This window comes from Oncorhynchus gorbuscha, linkage group LG26, assembly GCF_021184085.1.
Source record: "Oncorhynchus gorbuscha isolate QuinsamMale2020 ecotype Even-year linkage group LG26, OgorEven_v1.0, whole genome shotgun sequence".
In the NCBI taxonomy this organism is placed as follows: Eukaryota; Metazoa; Chordata; class Actinopteri; order Salmoniformes; family Salmonidae; genus Oncorhynchus; species Oncorhynchus gorbuscha.
The window spans coordinates 25,121,691-25,127,964 of record NC_060198.1 but is presented as its reverse complement, the minus strand read 5'-3'; the positions used below and the strand labels follow the sequence as shown (position 1 = coordinate 25,127,964).

General features: G+C 43.7%; 1 protein-coding gene across 3 annotated transcripts in view; it reads left to right on the top strand.

Annotated features, from left to right (window-relative positions):
• Nucleotides 1-6,133: 6,133 nt before the first annotated feature.
• LOC124015503 (junction plakoglobin-like) overlaps nt 6,134-6,274 on the top strand; it is a 92,675-nt gene continuing 92,534 nt past the window's right edge. For 2 of the 3 annotated variants that reach the window (XM_046330746.1, XM_046330745.1), the window contains exon 1: nt 6,134-6,269. The gene's annotated coding sequence lies outside the window, so the exon portion shown is untranslated. The remainder of the gene's footprint in view (nt 6,270-6,274) is intronic. The other variant, XM_046330748.1, reaches the window with a different exon arrangement.

The window sequence follows — 6,274 nt, the reverse complement described above, 5'->3', positions numbered from 1 at the left end:
CAACCCCCTGCTGTACTCCCTGTTCCCTCATGACTGCACGGTCAGGCACGACTCCAACATCATCATTAAGTTTTCTGATGACACAACAGTGGTAACGATGCGACAGGCTATATGGAGGAGGTCATAGACCTGACAGTGTGGTGCAAGGACAACAACCTCTCCCTCAACGTGATCAAGACAGAGGAAATTATTGTGGACTACAGGAAAAGGAGGACCGAGCACGCCCCCATTCTCATCGACAGGGGTGTAGTGGAGCAGGTTGAGAGTTTCAAGTTCCTTGGCGTCCACATCACCAAGCACACCAAGAGGGCATGACAAAACCTATTCCCCCTCAGGAGACTGAAAAGATTTGGCATGGGTCCTTAGATCCTCAAAGGGTTTTTCAGCTGCACCATCAAGATCATCCTGACTGGCTGCATCACTGTCTGGTATGGCAACTGCTCGGCTTCCAACCGCAAGGCACTACAGAGAGGGTAGTGCGTACGGCCAAGTACATCACCGGGGCCAAACTTTCTGCCATCCAGGACCTCTATACCAGGCGTTGTCAGAGGAAGGCTCTTTTTGCATTGCCCCCACTCCCTTGGAACGCTGCTGCTACTCTCTGTTATTATCTATGCATAGTCACTTTAATAACTCTACCTACATGTACATATTACCTCAATTACCTCAACACCAGTGGCCCCGCACATTGACATTGACTTTGTACCAGTACCCCCTGTATATAGCCCCGCCATTGTTATTTAAGGTTTTAATTATTTGTTATTCTTATCTCATACTTTTTTGGGGGGTATTTTCTTAAAACTGCATTGTTGGTTAAGGGCTTGTAAGTAAGCATTTCACTGTAAGGTTGAATACCTGTTGTATTCGGCGCATGTGACAAATACAATTTGATTTGATTTAATTAACTAATACCAATCCCTAACAATGGTGAGTGCACCTGACGTAACTAATGTGTCTCTGATATAAAGGCCTCATCTGCCCAACCAATCCAGACACGAATAAGACAGTAATTGTCCGCAGGCACAGCGAATAGAATAGCCCCGCTCCGGAAATTAAGCTACTTTTTAAAGCCTAAAGTAATAGAGAGAGAGAGAGGTCTTCATACGACGCTAGCTGCTATCTCCTCACAGGCAGGGAGTAATATTCCTCACCATGGCAACAAAATGGAGGCCTTTCGTCATGCTTAACCAGCCATGGTAATCAGGGGAAACATCCGCCGCACCTTCAATAATCATAGGGATATTCAGCTTTTGTGGCATTTTGTGCTTTCATATGACTTGTACAGGCAGGGGAGATGATTGTGTCGAGTCCTGCATGTGTAGGCTGAATGAGGCAGCTATTCTCCTACTATCTGGTGCATTATGAGTTTGGGAATAGCCTCATTCACTACTGGGTGTTTAAATAAAGCCCCTGCTTTACTTTAGAAGATAGATATTGCTCAATCTGAAAGAGATTACTCAATCTATTCCAAAAACAGGGCAGTAAATCTAATGGGACTGGGAGCTCACCAAGATCCACACAACTGTTGGGTATTGTCAGGGGCGGACTGAGACCAGAAATCGGCCCTGGCATTTCTAACACACCGGCCCATTTCTTCCTTGAGGTCCCCACACCGGACCATTTTTTTCCTGAAGGCCCAAACACTGGCCCATTTCTTTCCTTGATGCCCCCATTATTAACCAGATAATGATAATTTTGCACCAAATATATATATATATATATATATAGTTAGACCAACACTAGGCTAAAAACGGGCCAGCACATCTGGCATTTGCCCGAAATTGTCACACCCTGACCTTAGATATCTCTGTTTTCTATTTTGGTTAGGTCAGGGTGTGACTAGGGTGGGTACTCTAGGTTTTTGTATGTCTCTGGTTTTTGTATGTCTAGGGATTTTGTATGTCTATGTTGGCCTGATATGGTTCCCAATCAGAGACAGCTGTTTATCGTTGTCTCTGATTGGGGATCATATTTAGGCAGGCCTTTTCCCCACTTTCTGGTGTGGGATCTTGACTATGTGTAGTTGCCTGTCAGCACTCTACTATATAGCGTCACGGTTCGGTTGTTATTTTGTTTGGTGTTCATTCTTTTAAAAAAGAGAATGTACGCATACCAAGCTGCGCCTTGGTCTCCTTCATACGATGAACGTGACAGAAATGCCAGATGGCCAGTCCGCCCCTGGGTATTGTTGTGAAGTCTGGTCTAGAAGTAGACAAAAATCCCTGTCCTCACCCCAACCCCAGAGGTTTAGGCCAAATGTTTAGCTGGTACCATAAACACAGTATTTAACAGCTAAAAGCCAAAATGTTGATGTATCGTCTTTATCGTCTATGACTTTCTACTGGACTACCACTCAGGATGTATTTACTGCAATGCATTTCATTTCACAGTTCACACAGTATCCTGTGCATATATGATGAATAAACATTGATTTGATTGTATTTGGCTTCTTCTCCATAGCTTTTTTAACTACCAGACTGCCAGAGTAGTAGCCTTGCAGGGGCACTGCACTGCTGCTGACCATGTCCTCCAATCTCTCTGTGGGTGTGTGTACAGTATGTGTGTATGTGTGTCTCACAGGGGTTAGGATAAAGGAAAGAGACAAATATCAGTATCTCAGTGACAATTGAAAAAGTAATTTTCTTCTTCAGTCATATCTCACATGGCCTTTCCATCACTTCCCTAACAATAAGAAGCCTTGAACGATGACCACAATTAGATGCCATCATAAGATGAATGTACATGCCTAAGGGGATAGTGCAAAGTAAATCATCATAACTTCCCCCACACTGTCACATTTGGCATTAAAACCCCTTAAAACGAACTGAAAATGGGTTTGAACATTCACTTGATAATGAAGGTGGGCAGAGACAATATCAATGGAATCATTTGTTTTCTTCTGAGACACTCCATCATCATATTATTGGTGTTGTTCATTTGGACCCATTATGAAGTGTGTTTTTTCTCACCTTTTCAACATCTACCTCCCCTTTAAATCCCTTTCTCATTTAGTCAGAGAAACATGTCAAGTAGCAAAACAATCAATGTCTCAGCAGATAACTGGCAATTAAATGGGAAGGAAGTCACAAGGTAGGAGGCAGATGCTTGCCTTCCAGTCGAGCACAGTTCTTAGATGGGCACCCCAGTGTGAAATTGGTTGAGTTAATTTCCTCAATTCAAGTCGCTGCCATGGGCCAACCCACACAAATACACTATATATACAAAAGTATGTGGACACCCCTTTAAATGAGTGTATTTGGCTATTTCAGCCACACCTGTTGCTGACAGGTGTATAAAATTGAGCACACAGCCGTGCAATCTCCACAGACAAACATTGGCAGTAGAATGGCCTTACTGAAGAGCTCAGTGAATTTCAACATGGCTGGAAAGGATGTCACCTTTCCAACAAGTCAGTTTGTAAAAGTCAATCACCACCTTCCGGAGACACCTGAAACCCCACCTCTTTAAGGAATACCTAGGATAGGATAAAGTAATCCTTCTCACCCCCCTTAAAATATTTAGATGCACTATTGTAAAGTGGCTGTTCCACTGGATGTCATAAGGTGAATGCACCAATTTGTAAGTCGCTCTGGATAAGAGCGTCTGCTAAATGACTTAAATGTAAATGTAAATGTAAATGTAAAATGTATGCCCTGCTAGGGCTGCCCTGGTTAACCGTAAGTGCTGTTATTGTGAAGTGGAAACGTTTAGGAGCAACAACGGCTCAACCACAAAATGGTAGGCCACACAAACTCACAGAATGGGACCGCCAAGTGCTGAGGCATGTAGTGTGTAAAAATCGTCTGTCCTTGGTTGCAACACTCACTACCGAATTCCAAATTGCGTCTGGAAGCAACTTCAGCACAATAGCTGTTCGTCAGGATCTTCATGAAGTGGTTTTCCATGGCCGAGCAGCCGCACACAAGCCTAAGATCACCACATGCAATGCCAAGTGTTGGCTACAGTGGTTTAAAGCTCGCCGCCATTGGACTCTGGAACAGTGGAAACGTGTTCTCTGAAACAAGATTCACCATCTAGCAGTCCGATGGACGAATCTGGGTTTGGCGTATGCCAGGAGAAAGCTACCTGCCCTAATGCATAGTGCCAACTGTAAAGTTTGGTGGAGGGGGAATAATGGTCTGGGGCAGTTTTTCATGGTTCAGGTTAGGCCCCTTGAAGGGAAATCTTAATGCCACAGCATTCAATGACATTCTAGATGATTCTGTGCTTCCAACTTTGTGGCAACCGTTGCAGGAAGGCCCTTTCCTGTTTCATCATGGCAATGCCCCATGCACAAAGCAAGGTCCATACATAAATGGTGTGTCGAGATCGGTGTGGAAGAACTTTACTGCATAGAGTCCTGACCTCAACCCCATCGAATAGGAACACCAAATAGGAGCAACGCCTAATTGCCCAACATTAGTGTCGACCTCACTATGCTCTTGTGGCTGAATGGAAGCAAGTCCCCGCAGCAATGTTCCAACATCTAGTGGAAAGCTTTTGCAGAAGAGTTAAGGCTGTTATAGCAGCAAAAGGGGGGACCAACTCCATGCAAACGCACATGGTTTTGGAATGAGATGTTTGATAAGCGAGTGTCCACATACATTTGGTCATGGAATATATGTTCTCGTAGATTGCGGATTTCCCTTCCAGTACAGTAGCTGCAAACCTCATATTCTTCTAATTCAACTATTTGTCTTCATATTAGCCACACAAAAGTCTGTTGTCAGAAACACTGACTGATTCATGGTCATTTTGTGACTAGATCTCATACATGTGTTGTCATGTTTTCAGAAACATGTCCAAATGTCATACCAGATGCCTGATAGACAAACCAAAATGGCCGTGCCATGTGAAGAAGTGTCAGGTCAGGAGAGGACTGAATCCAACCTCTTAGAGGTCATAGAGAACAGAGACTGGTCAATGGAGTTCTTCTTTCACACATTCTGCCTTGAGTGGTGAGCTGGCGGTTTGTGGTCCAGTTGGTTAGGCCCTAAGTGTTTTTCAGTGTACAGTATGTTCTCTGGTCAATGAAGTGGAACACATGACAGGAACACATACATGGAGTATGATGGCTGGTGCAGAAAGACAGGTTAGGCTGACATTGGGTGTCCCTGGCCTAGACTGACCCATCTGACCTCTGAGCTCTCTTAACCTACGCACACACATGCACATGCACACATGCATGCACATGCATGCACACACACTTATTTGTATTTTTGTATTTTTTATACCCCCTTCTTCTCCCCAATATCGTGATATCCAATTGCAATCCAATTACAATCTTGTCTCATCACTGCAACTTCCTAACGAACTTAGGAGAGGCGAAGGTCGAGATGTGTTAAAAGAAACACTGTTCAACTGACAACCGAATTCAGCCTGCAGGCGCCCGGCCCACCACTAGAGTACGATGTGCCAAGTAAAGCCCCCTCGACCAAACCCTCCCCTAACCCGGATGCAGTGCCCCCCCCCACACACACTTATAAGGCACATTCTGTATAATACACACATTGACTAATTACTTTCACAATGCTTCTCTGTTGCCTCAGTGACAATCACACATCACAATCTTTAAGTGGAGAGGCTGGCAGAGTACAGGAGTTAAGAGGGATTATTTGGTCATAACTCTCTAATGAGGGCACTGAACGTTTAATTAGATTAGATGTACATAAGAGAGGAAGAGCAATGATATTGCCCACATATTTAATTTGGTTGTAATTATTGTGGCAGGTTCTGGAGATGTATGGGTGATAGATAGGAAAGCAAACATTTCAATGTAGGCTTTTCTGTGTAGATTTAAAACAAGCAGGAATTATTACATTTGGTGAATGTCATATTAGACATTATGTTTTTAAATTGTTATTGAATGTCTCTTGATGATAGTTATTTCTCATGATGTATCACAATCTATTTCATAATTGTGCAGGGAGAAACATAAAGGAGACAAATATTTAGGCTATTCCTCACTCCAGAAGGAATTGAAAATTGTTACCGATATTGCTCATACTTTTCAATTACCTTGTAATAACACTGTATTTGTTGATTTAGCCAATGACCGTTTCAACAACCCGCCTATTGGGTCTCTCTTGGTGCCGTGGGTGGAGACTCCGCGAAATTGACGTTGTCACTGAACCGTTGCTCAACACATTACCGACTTGCTTGGAACGGAGGGATCCAGAACGAGCAGGCGAACACGGGATTTAAGAAAAGTTTATACTCGGAGTGCTGCGCGCAAGGAGGTCCTGAAACCGGCGATTTAATTGCGCAAGGTAAC